Source organism: Lissotriton vulgaris, chromosome 4_1, assembly GCF_964263255.1.
Source record: "Lissotriton vulgaris chromosome 4_1, aLisVul1.2, whole genome shotgun sequence".
Lineage (NCBI taxonomy): Eukaryota > Metazoa > Chordata > Amphibia > Caudata > Salamandridae > Lissotriton > Lissotriton vulgaris.
The window spans coordinates 47,907,560-47,927,822 of record NC_141691.1 but is presented as its reverse complement, the minus strand read 5'-3'; the positions used below and the strand labels follow the sequence as shown (position 1 = coordinate 47,927,822).

Here is a 20,263-nt window from a genome sequence, read left to right as displayed (position 1 = left end):
ACTAATGGCGCTAACACCTCCACCAATGGATCTCCAACTGCGCTGATCATCTGGCACCCCTCAAGAAGGCCTCTGGCGAGCAACAAACTAGACACCATCTTCCACCACAACATCAAGCTGATACACATCAGTTTTGACACCCAAGACCCTCTCACCATGTCCGACACCACTGCACGCAACCACGCCGCACCCAAAAAGATCCTGCTCAACTGGACTCTGCTCACCATAGTCAACACACTCAAGACCATGAGAGTATCTGCTCTGGGGTCCCCTCAGATCTTTGCCCATATCACATCTGCCACAATGCAAAACAAGCCTTTGCAATGCAATAGGTCTTGCATTAGGTAAGTTTGAGCTATTATTGTAAATGGCTAATTTTTTATTTATGTGTTGGTTTTGAAAATAGCTAAATTAATAGCTTTGTCATTTACAATGCCAATATTTTTAATTTTTTTAAATGCGACACCTATAGCATTTGTAAAGCAACATATTTTGTATTTCCGTGACTTAGATGTATTGATATTACAAATAACAATGGTCTGTAATTTTTTTAAATAATTAATACTTAAATAAACGTTATTGTAATTTATAATGGCAATAGCTTAAACTTTTGAAAGTAACTTTTGTTAAGATTATGTTCAGTGTATTTTATTGAGACGAAAATCCAAGAACAGAAGTGAAATATTAACATCTTTTGGTGACATTTGTAATAAAGCTTGAAACATTGAGAGAACATATCTGAACCAGTTGTTGTTGAATTGTTGCACAGATTGATGCTGTGGTGCCCCTGAGTGATGTTGTGGTGCCCCTGAGTGATGTTGTGGTGCCCCTGAGCGATGTTGTGGTGCCCCTGAGCGATGTTGTGGTGCCCCTGAGCGATGTTGTGGTGCCCCCGAGTGATGTTGTGGTGCCCCCGAGTGATGTTGTGGTGCCCCCTGAGTGATGCTGTGGTGGTGCGATAGATAGAGTGAGGGTGATAGATACATAGATAGAGTGAGGGCAATAGAGAGATAGATAGAGTGAGGTCGATAGATAGACAGATAGATAGAGTGAGGGCGATAGAGTGAGGGCGATAGAAAGATGTGTGTGGTTGTGTGTGGTTGTATGTGTGTGTGGTTGTGTGTGTGTGTGGTTGTGTGTGTGTGTGGGTGTGTGTGGGTGTGTATGTGTGGGTGTGTGTGGGGGTGTGTGTGTGGGTGTGTGTGTGTGGTTGTGTGTGTGTGTGGGTGTGTGTGTGGTTGTGTGTGTGTGTGTGGTTGTGTGTGAGTGGTTGTGTGTGAGTTGTTGTGTGTGTGTGGTTGTGTGTGTGAGTGGTTGTGTGTGGTTCTAGGTGTGTGGTTGGGTGTGATTTTGTGTGTGTATGGTGTGTGTGTGTGTATCAGCACTAGCGTCCCCTGCTCGTTTCACTGCACACCCAGTGAAAGCCAGCCAGCCCAGCGGCGATACAGTGGGCGTGTCTGCAGGAGTGATAGATGAGGGAAGAGTCTAGCCAGTGTTATTTGGTTGATCGTATTAGTTAGATGTACCTGTGTTGGCATCTATAAGCGGTCAAGCGCCTTTGAGTGAATCGGTCTCATGCTTCTGTGCCAGTCTCTAATCTTAAGAACGATTACTAGTGATCTAGTCCCCTTGTAACATTAATTATTTTAGCCATCTTTCACTACGGGCACGGTGCTTTGGAGGTGGCTCGTGTGCTGCTGTTGAAAAAGGTTCCCTTTCCTCAACTCACTTCTCTGGCTTCCGCCCTCGTATGGCAGTGAGATGGGCAAGGGAGACCCAGACTGATTCAGCTTTACTTAATTATACAGGGAAGTGACTCCACTTTTATTCTGTGGGCCAAATCCAAAACAGCAGCCTGACTCAGCTTCCAGTTTTAACACTCGACTGCGGGAAACAATTTCATTAGGGTTTTCAGAACACAACTTGGCTCATCAAAGTCCAGTCTGAGAACATAGGACTCCGATCCCATTAGGATCCATTACTAATTCTGGAGATGCAGAAAGGAGACAACTTCACTTTCAGCCCTATAGGGGAAAGGAAGCTCTCGCTCACAGCATGCTAAATATCACACCTGATAAGAATGGCTAAAACTTGAACTCTACATCTATTCTCAAGGCTCCGCTGTGCTCAGAGCAGCTCAGAGATGCTAGGTATGTTGCAGAAACAGCACGTCCAGCGACACACAACGTGAATCCACGTAACTAACTATTGTATCAATTTAGTTCGAAAACCTAAAATGACAGCGATGGGAATAAAAGATTACACCAGATGTATTACTCCCTTTTCAATAGATAGAAAGTATGTCTTCCACAATGGAGACAGCCAGCTACTTCCCAGTACCTCAAACTGCCCGGACTATTTTTACACAACACAATGGTGGTCATGTGTTATCGATGTTGGAGGAAGAGACACCAAGGCGACCCGGACGTATTAGAAACTGTAACCGGCAAGTGGAACACGTCACAACAAACCTTGCCTGAAAACAATGAACTATTATATATATATTTGGGAACCCGTGACCCACTCTTTTGACATTCTATGCTGCAATAGATATACCGACCCTCTGAGCCACATGCAGATTTATGAAAAAATATTTCTTCTCAAGATCTCCGAGGTAGAATTCAAATTTTTTTTCATTTGCATGCTATGTTTGCCTGAAGTCCGCAAACACATGGGAATGCAAATAGGGCCATGCTGGAGATGTACACGCCATGCCTAGATTGCAGCATCTCTCCATCCCTACTCCTGCCCGCGATGATAGCACACAAAGGGGGCAATATGATCTCACCTTCAGCTAGTTAATGTGTCTCGCCAGAGCACAATGCAGGCCATTCAGGGCTTCGGCTTCCTGTACACATAACGTTGGACGCTAAAACGCTTTCAACCTTCCATAGGCTGTGGTACCTGTCAATCTACAGACCAGGAAAAGGGCGGGACTTCCCGAACCATCCCCCTGGAGATTATTAACAAGCCGTGAGCGTGCACATCCGGAAACCGGAAGTTCGGGAGCGTCACGGCTGTCGCGCAGTGGCTGCAGAAGTCAGGAGCGGCGACTGAGGCCGCCGATGCGGTGAGTGGGGCTTGGTTTAAGAGGGGGGTGGGCGGGTGTGTGCGCGTGTGTGTGTGGCGTGTGTGTGCGTGTGTGTACGTGTGTGTGTGTGCGTGCATGTCTGTGTGTGTTCAAGGGGGGGGCTGGCTGTGTGTGTGTGTGCGTGCCATTCGTGCATGCTAGCCAAGCAAAAGCAGGGGCTGTGTGTGTATATGTAAGCGAGTCTGCGCAAGCGCGTCTCTTTAGAAGCGCGTCCACAGACACCAATCGGCGTGTGCCCCAGTCTGTACCACTTGGCAGGCAAGACGACAACAATAGATCTCACTGGCGACAGGGCTATCGCGCTGCATCACCAGCGAGACCTAAAAAGGGACCCCCTGCTACTAATATTAGTTCCTAGGACAGATAAAATACAATTGTTCAATAAAGCAATATCTGGGCAACTACTTGGTCTCAAAGAAAGATAAGACCATAGTTCAAAGGAGATACATATCGACTCAATGTACCACAAATTATAATTAACAATTCATTTTATTTATACAAAAGGATTTTTTTTAAAGACTATAATAAAACTAAATGCTAAATACATTCACATATTATATACAATGAAAACATAAATGACAAACAGTAAAGTCCAGGCCACGGGTATATTAATACAATGCAAACACAAGGAGATGATGGACGGAGCGCAGAAACATTTTTGAAACTCACCCCCAGTCACAGATCTGGGTTGAGTCCATCATCGTTCTTTAGCTCATTTTGCGACCTCAGTTCAGACACAGCTAAATGCAAATCTATCTTGACCCTGTGCCTCATGGGAACAGTCCAGCCCAAACTGCAAAGCCAGATCTTCCCTAAACTGGAAACAAGCATCCTGGGATCGGTTTCGGGGTAACACCTCTCTTCAGCCAGGCTAGTTTGAATCCAGAGGCAAAGTCAGCAAGGGACCCACGTCTGGGCATACCCTGCCAACTTAGGGCGAACAAAACAAACACAAGGAGATGATGGAAGGAGCGCTGAAATTTTTCGGACACTCCCCCCCCAGTCACAGCTGGACCAAGAAAAATACGTGCAGTCAAGGAACATCGAAAACGGCTCCAGAAGAAAAAAGGCATTCACCTGGGAAAATATGATTGGATAACTTGTCTATATGATGAGAAGACTTAGTCAAAGGTTTGGATGTATGTCCACTTGACAGAGGAACACTGAAGAATAGTACAGGAACTTTCCTTAATGTGTCTAGGAATTGCTTTATTGAACAACCATATCACATCTTCCATAGAGCAGCCACCTCCATCGCCCCCGAACTTCGCTGCAACATCAATTGCTCCAACGAGACCGCCACCTTGCCCGACTGGAAACACACTGAGAACAACCCCCTGCTAAAGTAGCGACCCGCCGACCCAGCAGACCTCAAGAAGTTCAGACCCATTTCCCTGTTACCCTTCCCAGCCAAGTTCATCGAGAAGGCCATCACAACACAACTCTCAGAGTTCATCATAGGGAACCGCATCCTTGACATCTCTCAATCCAGCTTCCAAAGCAACCACAGCACCAAGACCACACTCCTCGCCGCCACCGTTGACATCCTCGACCAAGGCTAAACCACAGCCCTCATCCTACTGTACCTCTCGGCCGCCTTCGATACGGTCTCCCATCGCACCATAATAACACGACTCCATGATGCCGGCATCCGCGACAAGTCCCTGGACTGGATCCACTCCTTTACCAGCCAAACACAGTGAGTTAGACTACCTCGTTCCTCTCAGAACCTACAGAGATCAGCTGCGGAGTGACCCAGGGCTCCTCCCAGAGCCCCACCGTCTTCAACGTCTACATGGCCCTGTAGGAGAGTAGGGTCTGCAATCCTATGATCACCCCAGATTTTCGCTTTTTGCTTCACTGGTTTACGACTTCCCTGGCTGTGGGCCTGCTGATCAGACCCACAGCCTAGCTGTTCTCTCACTAAATTGACACGTGTACCTTAGGTGCATTTACCAATTGGTACTGGGCCTCCTTATCAGACCCTGTAACTCAGGGCATAGGTGTACCCAGGGCCTACCAGGGGCTGCAGCATGTACTATGCCACCCCTGGCTGGCCACCTAAAAATGACAACTGGCTGCACGGCAGCTGGGGCAAGGTGGTGTAATCACCCTTTGCTGTAGATATAGTATACCTATATCTAACCCTAAAATGGACACATGTATTCCTATCAGTCACTCCTATGGAAGGCCTTAACAATCCTGAAGGCAGAGTGCTTGGAATCATGTGAGATGGTGCTCTGGCATGAGCTGAGCCCGTTTGCAGCTTGCGGAACCAAGTCCTAATAGCTGTTCCATGATAACGCATACCATATACTCTTAAGTGCATTATAATCCTCGCGGTTATATGCCAACTCTGGTATCGCTTTATCAAAACATGTCGAGTAAGGTGTCATACGAATTGGAATACTAACCCCTCGCCAATTCTGGCGACGGGGTTAGCATTCCACCCTTCTAGAAGGACACGACATGTATGTAACTGTGAACCCCGGTTAAAGTTAACTCGAGCCTCAGCATCACAAAATGGATGCTGCCACCACAGACACAAGTCTGACCTCCTGCTGCTGGGAGTCCTTCCAGCAAGGAGAGCTTGGACAAAGGGTTTCCTGTCAGGGGCGGTGCTAGCACCATCCCAGACAGGGTTTTGTGTATCCTGGGTAGGCAGGGCTTTAGAGGAAGGTGACTGCAAGTGGCACCCCGGTGCTCACTATGCATAGGCCGGCTAGAACCAGTTCCAGGGGCACACCAGCCCCTGAGCTGGGGAAAGTCCGGCATGGGAGAGGGGTGTAACTACCCCCTTCCTGGTCCCACCCATGGGCAGGACCTAGTCGTGTGCCAGCCCCTTTCCTTAGTATAAGGATAGGAGCGGGCCCCCTTCCCAAATTAGATAATTCCGAATCTTGATGACTTTTCACGAAAGAACTCTTGAACCTTTCAGAAGACTCTCCCTTGTGGCTAAGGAGTAGCCACCCTGCACCCGCAGGCACCATCCAAGCATCGCGGTTTGCTGTAAGTCTCTCCTCCGGATCAAGACTGCCCAGCTCGACGAGAACCGGCTTCCCTGGCACCTCTGACCTCGACCTGCATCATCAGCCCAGCTGAGATTCGTGGGTGTGACGAGACCTCGAGGGACCGGCCATCTTCAGGACGACCGCCGAGGGATCCTCGAGTGAGTGCTTTGGGGTTTGAGAAGCCCTAACCCCGAGCAGCTTTAGCACCGAAGTCCAGCCCCCCAGCATCCACCAGATCTGCGTGGGGCCCTTCTGCTCTTTGCTGCTCACCGTGTTGTCCGGCTACTTGCCTGCTGGCTTGTGGCCCTCCTGACGACGCACCACGACGACAACACCGCTGGTCTGGTTGCTCCAGACTGGCCCTTACTCCCCTCCAACAGAGGAGCACCCCGGACCCTCCTGGTCCACTCCAGACGCCCTTTTGAGTCCACCGTGTGGGCTTGCATTTGCCAAGAGTTGTTGCCCCAATCCTGGGTCCAGCGACGTCGGCAGCAGATACCTTCGTGGGACAGCTCGCACCTCCATCCTGGTCGCCGACAACGCCTCCTGGTCCGAGAGACTGCAGAGCCCAGCGTCGCCCACTCACCTGGTCGAGGTGACTTCGTCCGGTGCCATCCTGGTGCCCATCTAATCACTGGCTAGTGATTCAGAACTTGGTCTCCTCTGCTTACAGGTATCCTCCATCACCGATCCAGGCTTGGATCACATCGAACTTCATCACTGGTTGCCTGCCAGCAACTTCTTCTTTCAGGCTCCATAGACTGCAATGAGGATTCCCGACGTCTTTCCAGACCTATGCAGCCGCAGCCCCTGGGCTAGGTAACCTGAGCATTTCGGTGCTCCAGCCTAGCTTAACTATCCAAAGGTCCAGATCCTTTTTCGTTTCAGCTCTACCTAGTCGGATTCGTCCGATAACACTAACTTTACGAAATCTAGCATCCATAGACTTTGTCCCGCATCCCGCGTGAGAGTGCACACTCTGCACCCGATCTCCCTAGGCCTCCTGCTCGTAATCTGAAGGTTCAGTAGTCCAGTCCTAGCGATCCTAAAGCCTATTAGAGTAGTACTTACCTGCTAGTAATTTCGCATTCCACTTTTAGAGTATATGGTTTTTCGTGCCCCTCAGGCATTTGTGTAAATTGTGCGACTTTCAGAAATTCTTTAAGAGCTTTGTATTGTGCTTAGCGCCCTGTCCTCATAAAGAGTCCAGGACTGTTGTGTTCTAAATAAATATACTTTTATTTTCATAACAACTTGTGTGGTGTCCTTTCACTTGGTGTTCAAGGGGTATATGTGATGGTATAACAGCTGGCTTAACACGCCCTCGAGTCTAGCCTAAAGACTGCTCTTGTCCACGCTACTAGGATAGCTGGTCTACGGTTGACTTACAACCAATCATCAATAAGGGTTGTTTGGACTGATACATAGTGATCACTAGAATAGTGAGCACTGCATATCAGGCCAACTTCTCACAGGCCCCCCTCGCTGTCATCGTGAGAAACCACAGACTCCATATTGTCTCCAACGCCGTCAACACCCAGAGGATCCTCTCCCTCACCAACAAACCCACAGCCGTCAGAATCAACTTCCACAGAGGGATGAAGGCTGTTGCCACCTGGATGAAGGAATATGCTACTTACCAGTATGCATCTGTTCTTGGCATGTAGGGCTGCTGACATTCATATCTGTGCATAGATCGCCGCCTAGTGTTGGGTCTGGATGATTGCACATTGTTGTCCTGAAGGAGTCTTCGAAGTATCACAAGATAGGTGGCTCTTCCCTTGGACTACAGTGCGCATGGGCATGCTCTCCATGCTCAAATTGTTTTTCGCCATTGTGGCAGAGATGGAGTATAGTACAGTAAGAGATGTCCATGCAAAGAGTGAATGTTACAGCTCCGAAAGGCACCGGGGAGGCGGTGGGCGATATGAATGTCAGCAGCCCTACATGCCAAGAACAGATGCATACTGGTAAGTAGCATATTCCGTTCGAGGCATGTGGGCTGCTGAATTCATATCTGTGCATAGAATGTATAGCAGTATCTCCCCTAGCGGTGGCTGCCTGTGCCAGCTGCAGCAGTCTGAAAAAGAGTTTTGAGAACAGCCTGTCCTACAGCAGCTTGCTGTTTGGAACGTATATCTACACAGTAGTGTTTGGTAAATGTATATATGGTTGTCCATGTGGCTGCTCTACAAATTTCGTGTAAAGGAATAATTCCCAGGAAAGCCATGGATGCCCCTAGTTTGCGTGTAGAATGCGCCCTAGGGGGAACTGTTAAGGTGCGTTTTGCCTTTAAGCAACATATCTGAATGCACTTAACGATCCATCTGGCTATACCTGATTTAGAAATAGGGTTGCCTTTGTGTTGTGGTGAGAAAGCAACAAATAACTGTTTTGTTTTTCGAAATGCCTTAGTTCTATCTATATAATATAGCAAAGCTCTTTTGACATCTAGAGTATGCAAGGCCCTTTCAGCAACTGTCTGTGGGTTTTGAAAGAACACCGTCAGGTCTATGGCTTGATTTATATGGAACTGGGATACCACTTTTGGCATGAATTTAGGGTTTGTTCTGAGCATGTACTTGAATGAATGGCTCCTGAATAGTTAGGGCTTGCAGCTCACTAACTCTTCTAAGTGAAGTAATGGCAATAAGGAAAGCCACTTTCCAATTAAGAAATTGTAGTTCGCACGAGTGTAGTGGTTCAAAAGGTGGTCCCATAAGTCTAGTTAAAACGATGTTCAGATTCCAGACTGGTGAAGAGGGTGCCTTGGGGGAATGACTCATAAGTCCCTCCATAAATGCTTTAATTGCTGGCACTCTAAATAGTGAAAGGTGTTGCCTGTTTTGGAGATATGCTGCTAACGCAACTAGATGTATCCTGATGGATGAGTAGGCTAAATTGCAACTTTGTAGGTGCAAGAGATAGCAAATGATGTTTTGTGTCGAAACGTCTAATGGGTTTATGTCGTTGGAACTGCAGTAAATGACAAATCGTTTCCACTTAGCCGCATAACATGCCCTGGTAGTGGGTCTTCTTGCCTCTTTGATAATATTCATGCAGTCTGGAGGCAAGTTTAGGTATCCAAACTCTAGGATCTCAGGAGCCAGATCGCCAGGTTCAGCTGTTGCGGTTCTGAGTTAGAAGACTGGGTGTTAGTCGCAGTCTTTGATGAGGCACCACTGACAGTTCTTGGAAAGTCGTGCACCATGGTTGTATCGCCCATGTGGGAGCAACTAGGATAAGCGTCAGTGAATGTTGGCGCATTTTGCGTGCCACTAGCGGTATTAGTGGAGCTGGGGGAAAAGCGTACGCAGATTTGCCTGACCAGTTCATCCATATCGCATTGCCCTGCGACTGCGGATGTGGGAACCTGGCGCAAAGTACTGGCATTTTGCGTTTTCGCTTGTGGCAAACAGATCTATCTCCGGTTGTCCCCATTTCCGGAAGAATGGTTGGAGCACTTTGGGGTGAATCTCCCATTCGTGCATCTGTTGACTGTGCCTGCTGAGCAGGTCGGCCATCTGATTGTCTTTGCCTGGGAGGTGTTCTGCCATGAGAAACATGTTCCTTTGAACAGCCCATTTCCACATGCTTTGAGCCAGATGCGACAGCTGTGGGGAGTGTGTCCCTCCTTGTTTTTTAATACATCGCTGTCATGTTGTCCGTCCGGATCAACACAGTCTTGTTGCATAAATGTTTTTTGAATGTTTTTAGTGCTATGAAGATCGCCATCAACTCCAGAAGGTTGATGTGCATTTTTTTCTGTTGTATAGTCCATAGTCCCTGAACTGTGAAATGCAGGACATGGGCTCCCCAGCCTTGCAGGGATGCGTCCGCTGTCATCACTATTTGTGGGACAGGTTCTTGGAACAGTCGTCCTTTGCAAAGGTTTTGTGGATTCCACCAATGCAGAGAGTTGTATGCTTGACTGGTCACCAACACTAGGTCCTGTAATTGCCCTTGAGCCTGGTTCCACTGTCTTGCTAGGCATTCCCGAAACGTACGCATGTGTAACCTGGCATGAGGGACTATGAATATGCACGAGGCCATCATGCCTATGAGTTGCATAAACACTCAAGCTGGCAATGAGTGTTGCGGTGTGAACCTTAGGATTAACGTTTGCATTCCGTTTATTCGTGCTGCATTCGGATATGCCTTTGCTGCTAGTGTATCTATTGCTGCTCCCAGGTACTGTTGGACGTGGGAGGGTTGTAGGTGCGACTTCGGGTAGTTTAGCGAGAAGCCTAGGCTGTGCAGGAGATGAATGGTCTTTGACATGTGGCTGGCACATTGCTGGGCTGATGGCGCGTGTATTAGCCAATTGTCCAGATATGGGTACACATGAATGTGTTGTCTCCTGAGATGTGCCGCCACTGTTGCTAGGCATTTGGTGAACAACCGTGGAGCTGTTGTTACACCGAATGGTAGGACTTTGAACTGATAGTGCTGTCCTTGAATAGTAAACCTTAGATACTTTCTGTGAGCAGGGTGTATTGGTATATGAAAGTATGCGTCTTTGAGGTCTAGAGTTGCTAGGAAGTCTCCCTGGCGAAGCAGCGGTAAGACTTGTTGGAGAGTGAGCATATGAAAGTGCTCTGACAAAATGTACATGTTGAGGGGCCTGAGGTCTAATATCGGTCTGAGCGAACCGTCCTTTTTCGGAATGAGGAAGTATAGTGAGTATACTCCTGTTCCTTGATGTTGGAGTGGGACTGGTTCTATGGCCCCCTTTTGTAGCATACTGATGACCTCTTGCTGCAGTAATGTTATATGTTCCTGCGACATTGGACAGTGCACGGGTGGTATGTTGGGTGGTGTTGACGTGAGTTCTAGGCAATAGCCATGTTGGATAATTTGCCTTACCCACCTGTCTGTAGTGATGTTTAACCAGACTGGCAGGAATTGTTGTAGTTTTCCCCCGACCAGTGTTATATGGTCTGGGGGTAGTGCCAAGAAGTCACTGTTTGGTGTTGGTGGAGGATCTATTTGCATTGCCTCCACAACCCCTGCCCTTTGTGTTATTTCCTCTGTATCCACCCCTGTTCGTGTTTTTACTGTATGTGGATTGCGTATTAGTTTTGTAAGTGGAGGATTGCTGCGATGTGTTACCTCGCGCCATTCCTCTATAACTTGAGCGACGAAAGGAGCCTCTGTGTCGTTTGGACTGAAGGGCTCCCATGGACTTTGCCATTTCGTTGTCCTTTTTCTTTTTGTCCAGAATTGAGTCAACTGCTGGACCAAACAAAAAATCTGGAATTATAGGCTGGTTTAGAATTGTGGGCTGTACTTCGTTTTTGAATCCAGATATGCGAAGCCATGCGTGCCTTCTAAGCAGCACGCTTGTGTTAATAGATCTGGCAGCTGTATCTGCCACGTCTAGAGCACACTTAATGGAGGCATTGGTAATGAGCTTTCCCTCCTGTATAGGTTCATCTGCCTGCTCTTTGTAAGGCTCGGGTAAATGTTGGAGAAGTCCCTCTAAAGTATCATAGTGCGCCCTGTCATATCTGGCCAGCAAGGCCTGTGTATTGGCTATCCTCCATGAGTTTGCTGCTTGATCTGCTACTCTTTTGCCTGATGCTTCTAAAATCTTAGACTCCTTGTCAGGAGGAGGAGCCTCTCCAGTTGTTTGTGAATTTGCACGCTTTCGTGCGTTGGATACCACCAATGAGTCTAAAGGCAGTTGTCCCCTGATGTATGTAGGGTCTACTGGTGCAGCCCTATACTTCTTCTGTATTCTAGGGTTGATGACACGTGCCCTAGCAGTGTCTTTGAAAATGTCATTTGCGTGCTTTAGGACGCCCTTTAACATGGGGAGTGTTTTGACACTTCTTTCTGATGTTGCCAGTGTGTCAAATAGAAAGCCCTGTTCTATAGCATCAGAATGCATGTCTACATTATGGTAGCTTGCAGCTCTGTCTATTAAGGAGTTAAAAGCCACTGTGTCTTCTGTGGGTGATGGCTTAGCTGGGTATACAGTAGGGTCTGTGATGGGTAGAGCCCCCTCATAGTCTGGCTCACCTCCATCCTCCCCATGGTTGTGTATTTGGGTCTACATATGGGTTTTGTATATCTCCAAAACCCCCATCTGTATCCTGATCTTCATCTAGGTTGTAGTCAGAGCGTGCAGGTGAGTGTGGTGTGTATGGAGGAGCAGGCATAGCTGGAGAGATAGGTTGGAAAAGAATAGGAGAGGTAGCACAGTCTCTCTTCTTTTTGAGTGGAATTTTAGAAAAGCCTTCATTTGGCACTGGTCTTTTCTTCCTTGTATAAACAGTCACTTTCCCAGTATTTGGGTCAATATATAGTTTTGACTGATCTTCTGTGGATGGGTCTGTATGGATGATCTCCTCTTCCACAGTTTTTTGCCTTGGCGCCGCAGTTTTTGGTTTGCCCTTTTTCGGATCGATGCCTTTACTTGGTTCGACCGCTTTTGGTGCCTGGATCAGTTTTTGAGGCTTGACGTCTTTTACAGGTTTCACCACGGTTTTCGGACCGAGCGGTTTCGTTGGTTCGGTAACCTGTTTAGGTGTTAGAGGTGTCTTCGGAGCCTGCTGTTTTGGCTCGATGCCCCTTTCTGGAACGATGGGCTTCGGCTCGACCGATCTTTTGTGGTCTACTTTAGGTTTCTGTTTCGGTTTGACGACCACCTTGGGCGTAGCCCTTTTGCCTTCATCGACACCCTCTTTCCTTTTCCGACTGTCGAACCCGATTTGCTGGAGTCGACGGGCTTTGGCGTCGATTCAACGGCCCTTGACTTCGAGATCGATTCGACGGCCTTTGGCTTCGAAGGTGTTGATGGAACGGTACCCTTCGGGTCAGCGCCCTTTGGCTTTATCACCTTCGGTTCGACGACGTTCGGTCCGAAGACTGTTGTGTCGATGAGTTTCGGTTTCGATGGACCTGGCCTTGGAATAAGTGTCTCAGAAGGCTCTTTTTGTATGTTCTTAGCCGGGTGGTATGGCGGGGCTGTAGAACCAGTATCTTGATCTTGGCTAATGCCTGTTGGCGATGCCTCGACCTGAGTCTCCGATATTGGTGTATTGTCTGTATGGGGCAGTGTACTCACGGTTCGCCCCTCGTGGTCATCGGAGTAGTCTTCGACAGCTACGATATCGACGATTTCTTCGTCGTCGATATAATATTAAGAGTCGTGCTCGGAGAATTGATCTTCCTCTTGATCCGAGTCTTCGGCGTCAACCAGTTCTTCCTCGTCGTTGTAGATATTCTCGGGCTCTGGTGCCGACCTCTGCATTTCTTGCCTTGCCGCCCGTCGATTCCGGATAGTCTTTTTGGACCGGAACTGGCAACAAGCTAGGCAATTGTCTTCATTGTGATCTGGAGACAAGCATTTGTTGCACACTGGATGTTTATCGGTGTGCGGGAACTTCGAGTTGCACTGCAGGCAGTACTTGAATGGGCTTCGTTCCATCGACCGTCGGTCCACGTAGCGTCGAGAAGGCCTAACGGCCCGATTCGACGACCGGAGTGCAAACTAATGTTAAAGAAGGTTATCGGTACCGATCGCAAACAATACCGACGAAACCGAAGGCCTTTTAAAAAGTTTTTCTTGATTCCGAACTTGGAGTGCTGGAAAGTACATCCGAACCCAATGGCGGAAAAAAACAATCTGAGCATGGAGAGAATGCCCATAACATTATAGCGGATACGGAACACATGTGGAGGTCAAATGGGATCGTGCACATAACGGAGTCCCTAAAAGCATCTCAAACAGTATGTAGTTTCCCAATAAAAAACCAATAAGTGACTAAACAAAAACAATGCATGCAGCCTCAAGAGAATAAATACACCTGCAGAGAACAGCTTTAACATATGAACTACAAAATCCTGCTGGCAATTGAGGTCTTTAATATTGTTTGCACTGGTTTAGGGCCACAACATGCCATCTAAGTCTGCCGGAGAAATTAAAAGACTATCATTCAAAGTAAAAAATTAAGACAGTACTAATGAATAATTTACTTACCCTCTGTAATGCTCTTTTTGGTGGATACTTTAAGTGCAGATTCCTCACCTTAAAATATTCTATCGAAGTGTTAGTATGATTTAGAAGTTTTAATAGCAGTGATCCCACATGCCACAAGGTTACACTGTGCAACTCTGCATGGACTATGTTCCGCTCTGGAAGTGGTAACACAGAGCTGTGTATAAGCACTATCCCTGTGTGCAGTCAGGTTCTTGCTCCACTCTTATTGCGCTCTGGAATCAGAGCAATAAACAACTGGAGTGTGCAGATCTTTAATTTGGGGATTTTTGACATCATAAAAAGAGACCCTGCCACAGAACCGGGAGGTAAGAGGGCAGTAATGAATGTACAGTTAAACCCTCCACCAGTAAGAGTGTTACCGAAGGTAGGTAACTTGCTCTTCTGAAGGATACTTCAAATTGTATAGTCCTCACCTTGAGACTACATACTAAAGCAGTAAAACAGGGTCTGTGGAGTGGGCTCACACCAAGAAGTCAAGTAGAACCAAACATGTGAAATGCCCTTGCTGTCAATGCTGTAGTGCTTCATGAACATGTGCCCAAATGTCACGAACAGGTGTGGCAGTTTTGGATTTGACGTAATAGGCCTTCAGCAGGCTGCTTCTTAACGTCTTTCTGCACGTTACAATTCTTTCAACCAAGCAAAATCTGACCGTCCATCTGATGGTCTTCGGGGCTAAAGATGTAAAATCTAAAGAATCTTTTGTGGTCCAGCCGATTATTATTAAAATCAACATTTATCGAGTGCACACCCATTGTCGAAGGAATATCCTGGTGCTAGACTGTGAGAAGTTGGCCTGATATATGATGTTTCCACTTCTGGAACCACCTTGTATCAGTCCAAACAATCCCTTATGGTGTCTGGTTGTAAGTCAACCTTGTTAGACAAGCAATCCTAGGGGTAGCATGGACTAAGCAGCCTTAAAGGCTTAACTTAAGAGGTCGTGTTAAGCGAGCTGTTTTACCACATACAATCCTGCAATATCAAATGAAAGGACACCACACAAGTATATATTATAAAAATATAGGTTTATTTCTAAAATAATCCCCAGTACTCTTTATGAGCAAAGGGGCACAAGCGTTAAATCAAAAGCACAGTATAAGTCAAGTCAAGTCAAGTCAAAGAATTTATATAGCGCGCTACATACCCAGAGGGTCTCAAGGCGCTTGAGGAGGGGTGGGGAATTACTTGTCAAATATCCACGGTTTAAGTTGCTTTCTGAATGCTAGGTGGTTCTGGGTAAGGCGAAGGTAAGTGGGAAGTGAGTTCCAGGTTTTAGCTGCCAGGTAGGAGAAGGATCTGCCTCCCATGGTGGTTTTGTTGATGCGAGGTACAGTGGCAAGGGCTTGGTTGGATGATCGTAGCTGGCGGGAGGGGGTGTAGAAGGACAGTCGTGTGTTGAGGCATTCTGGTCCGATTTCGTAGAGTGCTTTGTGTGCGTGGGTTAGGAGCCGGAAAGTGATCCTCTTATTGACGGGAAGCCAGTGGAGGTTTTTCAGGTGACCAGAGATATGTTCTTTACGTGGGATGTCTAATATGAGCCTGGCTGAGGCGTTTTGGATTCGTTGGAGTTTTTCTGGAGTTTAGCGGTAGTACCGAGGTAGAGGGTGTTTCCATAGTCCAGTCGGCTCGTGACCAGGGCGTGGGTGACCGTTTTCCTAGTTTCGGTGGGGATCCAACGAAATGTTTTTTTGAGCATGCGAAGAATGTTGAAGCAGGATGAAGAGACGGCGTTGACTTGTCTGTTCATCGAAAGTGAGGAATCCAGGATGACGCCCAGGTTCCGTGCGTGGTCTGTCGGGATGGGTGCTTTTCCAAGGGCTTCTGGCCACCAAGAGTCGTCCCATGCAGAGGGGGAGGTACCTAAGATGAGGACTTCTGTTTTATCTGAGTTCAGTTTCAGACGGCTGTGTTTCATCCATTCGGCTACTTCTTTCATTCCTTCGTGTAGGTTAGTTTTGGCGGTGCTAGGGTCATTGGTGAGTGATAGGATCAGTTGAGTGTCATCCGCGTAGGAGATGATGTTGAGGTTGTGTTGGCGTGCGATGGCCGCGAGGGGGCTCATGTATACGTTGAAAAGGGTGGGGCTGAGTGAAGATCCTTGTGGTACGTCGCAGATGACTTCAGTGGCCTCTGACTTGAATGGTGGAAGGCGGACTCTCTGGGTTCTTCCGGTGAGGAACGAGGTGATCCATTCTAGTGCTTTTCCTTGGATTCCGATTCTTCTGAGGCGCTGTAGAAGGGTGCTATGGCAGACTGTGTCGAAGGCTGCGGAGAGGTCGAGGAGGATGAGGGCGACTGTGTCTCCATTGTCCAGTAGAGTTCGAATGTCGTCTGTTGCTGCGATGAGGGCGGTCTCCGTGCTGTGTTTTGCTCGGAAGCCGGACTGTGAGGAGTCGAGGGATTTGTTGGCTTCGAGGAAGGCGGCGAGCTGGTTGTTGACAGCTTTCTCGATGACTTTGGCCGGGAATGGAAGGAGCGAGATGGGGCGGTAGTTTTTGAGTTCGGTGGGGTCCGCTGTGGGTTTTTTCAGAAGGGCGCTGAGTTCGGCGTGTTTCCAGCTTTCCGGGAAGGTGGCGGAGTTGAGGGAGCAGTTGATGACGTCTCGGAGGTGCGGAGCTATGATGGAGTCTGCTTTGTTGAAGATGTGGTGAGGGCATGGGTCTGTGGGGGATCCTGAGTGGATGGAGTTCATCAGGCGGATGGTGTCCTCAATGGAGATTGGATTCCAGTCATTAAGGATGTTCGAGGGGGGTGAAGGTGGGTTGGTCTTCGGGTTCGTTGTCGAAGCTGTTGTGGATGTCTGCAATTTTGTTGTGGAAGAATGAGGCTAGGGAGTCGCAGAGGGCTTGAGAGGGGGTGATGTCGTTAGAGTTGGCCGAGGGATCGGTAAATTCCTTGATGATGTTGAAGAGTTCCTTGCTGTTGTGGGCGTTGCTATCTAGTCGGTCCTTGAAGGCGGTTTTCTTGGCCTTTCGGATCAGTTGGTGGCGTATGCGGGTGGCGTTTTTGAAGGCGTCCTTGGTGCTGGTGGTTGGGTCTTTTTTCCAGGCCTTCTCAAGGGAGCGGCAGAGTTTCTTGGATTTCTTAAGATCATCGTTGAACCAGGAGGCCTTCTTGCTGCCAAGTTTGATTTGTCGTTTTTTCAGTGGTGCTAGGATGTCGGCGCTGTTGGATAACCATAGGGTGAGGTTGGTGGCGGCTTGGTCGGGGTTTGAGGAGTGGGCTGGGGAGTTTAGAAGAAGCGATGAGGAGATCTGGTCGATGGTGATTTTGTTCCAGTTTCTTTGCAGAGTTGGTTGGGGGTGGTTGTTGGGTTTGGGCTTGTTGTAGGTTAAGTGAACGCAGCTGTGGTCAGTCCAGAGGAGAGCCGTAGTGTGGCTGAAGGAGACATGATTGCTGGAGGTGAAGATAGGGTCGAGTGTGTGGCCTGCGATGTGGGTGGGGGAAGTGACCAGTTGTTTAAGTCCGAGTTTGGCGAGGTTGTCCAGAAGGGTGGTGGAGTTGTGGTCGTTGTTCTTTTCAAGGTGAAAATTGAGGTCTCCCAGAAGGATGTAATCTTTGGAGGGGAGCGCGTGTGGAGTGATGAAGTCCGTGATGTCCTCACTAAATTGTGCGCCGGGTCCTGGGGGTCTGTAGAGGAGGGTGCCTCTGAGTGTGGTCTTGGGGTCGATGTGGATCTGGAAGTGAAGGTGTTCAGAGTTGGCGAGATTGACGTCAGAGCTGGTTGAGATGTGGATGGATTTCTTATGGACGATAGCGATTCCTCCTCCTGTGTGACCGGTACGGTCCTTGCGTATGATCTTATAATCTTCTGGGATGGCAATGGTGATGTCTGGGGCGGAAGAGGCGTTCATCCATGTTTCTGTTAGAAAGGCGACGTCCGGAGAGATGGTGTCTAGTAGATTCCATAGGTCAATGGCGTGCCTGTGGACCGATCGGGTGTTGAGCAAGATGCATTGTAGGTGGTTGGGGTCGGGAATCTGTGGTATGATCGTAGCGGAGTTGTTGTCGGTGCCGATGAATTTGCAGGAGTTGCATGAGAAGGGTCCATGGGCGTGTCCAGGAGTGGCTTGGACGCAGTTGGGGGAGCGGCCGGGGTTCAGGGCTAGGAGGGTGGTGGCATCGTAGGTAATGCGGGAGGGCTGGGCAGTGCGAGGGCCAGGGGGTCTGGCGCTGGGCGCGGTCCAGGCGCGGACGGGCGTAGACGGGCTTACCTTTGGCGCACCTTCGGCGCGAATGGGGCGCGATCGCTGCGCGTGAACGCTGCACGCGGGAGCAACTGTCATATATGGATAGTGGAGGGGGAGGGGCGAGGGCGGCTCAGCTGGGAGGCGGGGCGGGCTACAGAGGACGACAACAACAAACAAAATGGAGGCGGAGGAGGGAGCACAGCAGAGCGCTTGGAGAAAACGCGCTATCAGAGTTAAAGTTACACTGGCAAATCAAAAGTGCATACAAGTATAACATACAAAGTTGCACAATTATGGATGAGGGCAGGTGGCCATTCAAACCATATATTAAGAAAGTGGTATAAGATACCAATCGAACAGTGGTTAGGCCTAGGGCCTAGGGAATCGCGGGGAGCAGTCGGGACTAGCAATGCTGAAGTCGGGAAAAGCCCGCGGGATTCGGGTGCAGCACGTAAAGTGCGGCTTGCACCAATGCAATGTCAATGGTGCATAAAAGTTACACAAAGAGAGTTTAAGGATACTTCCGCTGAACCTAGAGGAACAAAACTTAAGACACAGACCCTAGAGGTGTGTACCAGTGTGGGAACAACCGCGTTGCAATGTTACCTCACCCACAGGAAGCGGGTGCACAGGGTCGAAGTGGCGTCGGGTTTTGACACGCAGGCTCTTGGTGGTTGGAGCTGAAGATGCTGCAGGCGATGGGAAGCAGAAGTGTCCGGTGTGATCCAAGGGTGGATCGAAGTCGAGAAGTATCTGAAAGCAGAGGGGACAGAGTCTGGGTCACACAGCAGTGACCAGGGTGGAACCAGGACGGAACCAGGCAATGTCGGGCGCAATCAGATGGTTGTCGAGGAGCTTCTCGCCGTTGTCACGTGGGCTCTGGGGCATCTGCGACGCCCAGGAGCAGGTCACGATCTGTCCCACGCAGGCTCTCGCCGTCAGCGCCGTCGGCTTCAAGATTGGAGCAAACAACACTTGGCAAAAGCAATCCACGCGGAACCGGGAGATTGCTTCTCACTCGGACCAGGAGGGTCAGAGCGGGGGCTCCTTTTCACAGGAGCTGGTGCAAATCTGGAGCAACCAGAAAAGCAAGTCGTTTTAAGGTTGTCAGCACAGGGGCCACAAGCCAGCTGGCAAGTGACCGGGCCAACGCGTCAAGCCAATACAAGCAGAAGGGCCCCACGCAGCACTCGTCGAGTGTGGAGGGGGTAGCTTCGGCGCAAGAGTAGCTCAGGGTTGGGGCTTCTGAAATCCCGGTGCACAGCTTCGAGGGTCACTCGTGGGCTGCACAGTCAGCGTCTCGTGGCCTTTTCAAGATGGCGTGCCCCACGCTTCCGGTCGCCTCCACGGGTCTCAGCTCTGCAGGGACTGTGGATCGGGCTGGAGGAAGGCAGGCAAGCTTGATCTCGTCGATCTCGGTCGCTCGAGTTCCGGCAGGAACTGCAACAAAGCAAGGGTCGAGGTGCTGGATGGTGCCTGTTTGCACAGGGTGGTCACTCCTTGACCGCAAGGGAGATTCTTCAGTCTTCTACGTTGAGTAGGATGCCGAAGGGTCCAGAGTTTCGTTTCTTATGTTTCTTCAGGATAATCTGAGTTGCATTGGCACTGCTCCCACTCTTATTCGAATCTGGTGGGCTGGATTACCTGCTAGGTCCCCTCCTATGGGTGGGACCCAGGAAGGGGGTGGATACACCCCTTTCCTTTGATCCAGGCCGCACTGGGACAGGGGCTGGTGTGCCCCAGAACCGGTTTGGCCGGATTATGCAAGGGGCAGCCTTGTGCTCCCCAGGCAGTGTCTGGTTTCTTTCAAACCTCCCTGCTACAATCCACTATCTCCTGTCTGGGGTGGTGTAACACCGCCCTGCGACAGGAAACCCTTTGTCCAGGCCACCATCTGCTGAGTTTCGGTCAGCAGCAGGAGGCCAGACCCGTGTCTGTGGCAGAGGCATCCATTTTGTGG

The 20,263-nt window shown here is 49.1% G+C and overlaps 1 protein-coding gene across 7 annotated transcripts in view; it reads right to left on the bottom strand.

The window, feature by feature from the left end:
- MED12 (mediator complex subunit 12) overlaps window positions 1–20,263 on the bottom strand; it is an 820,436-nt gene that overhangs the window by 53,775 nt on the left and 746,398 nt on the right. The window lies entirely within an intron of this gene.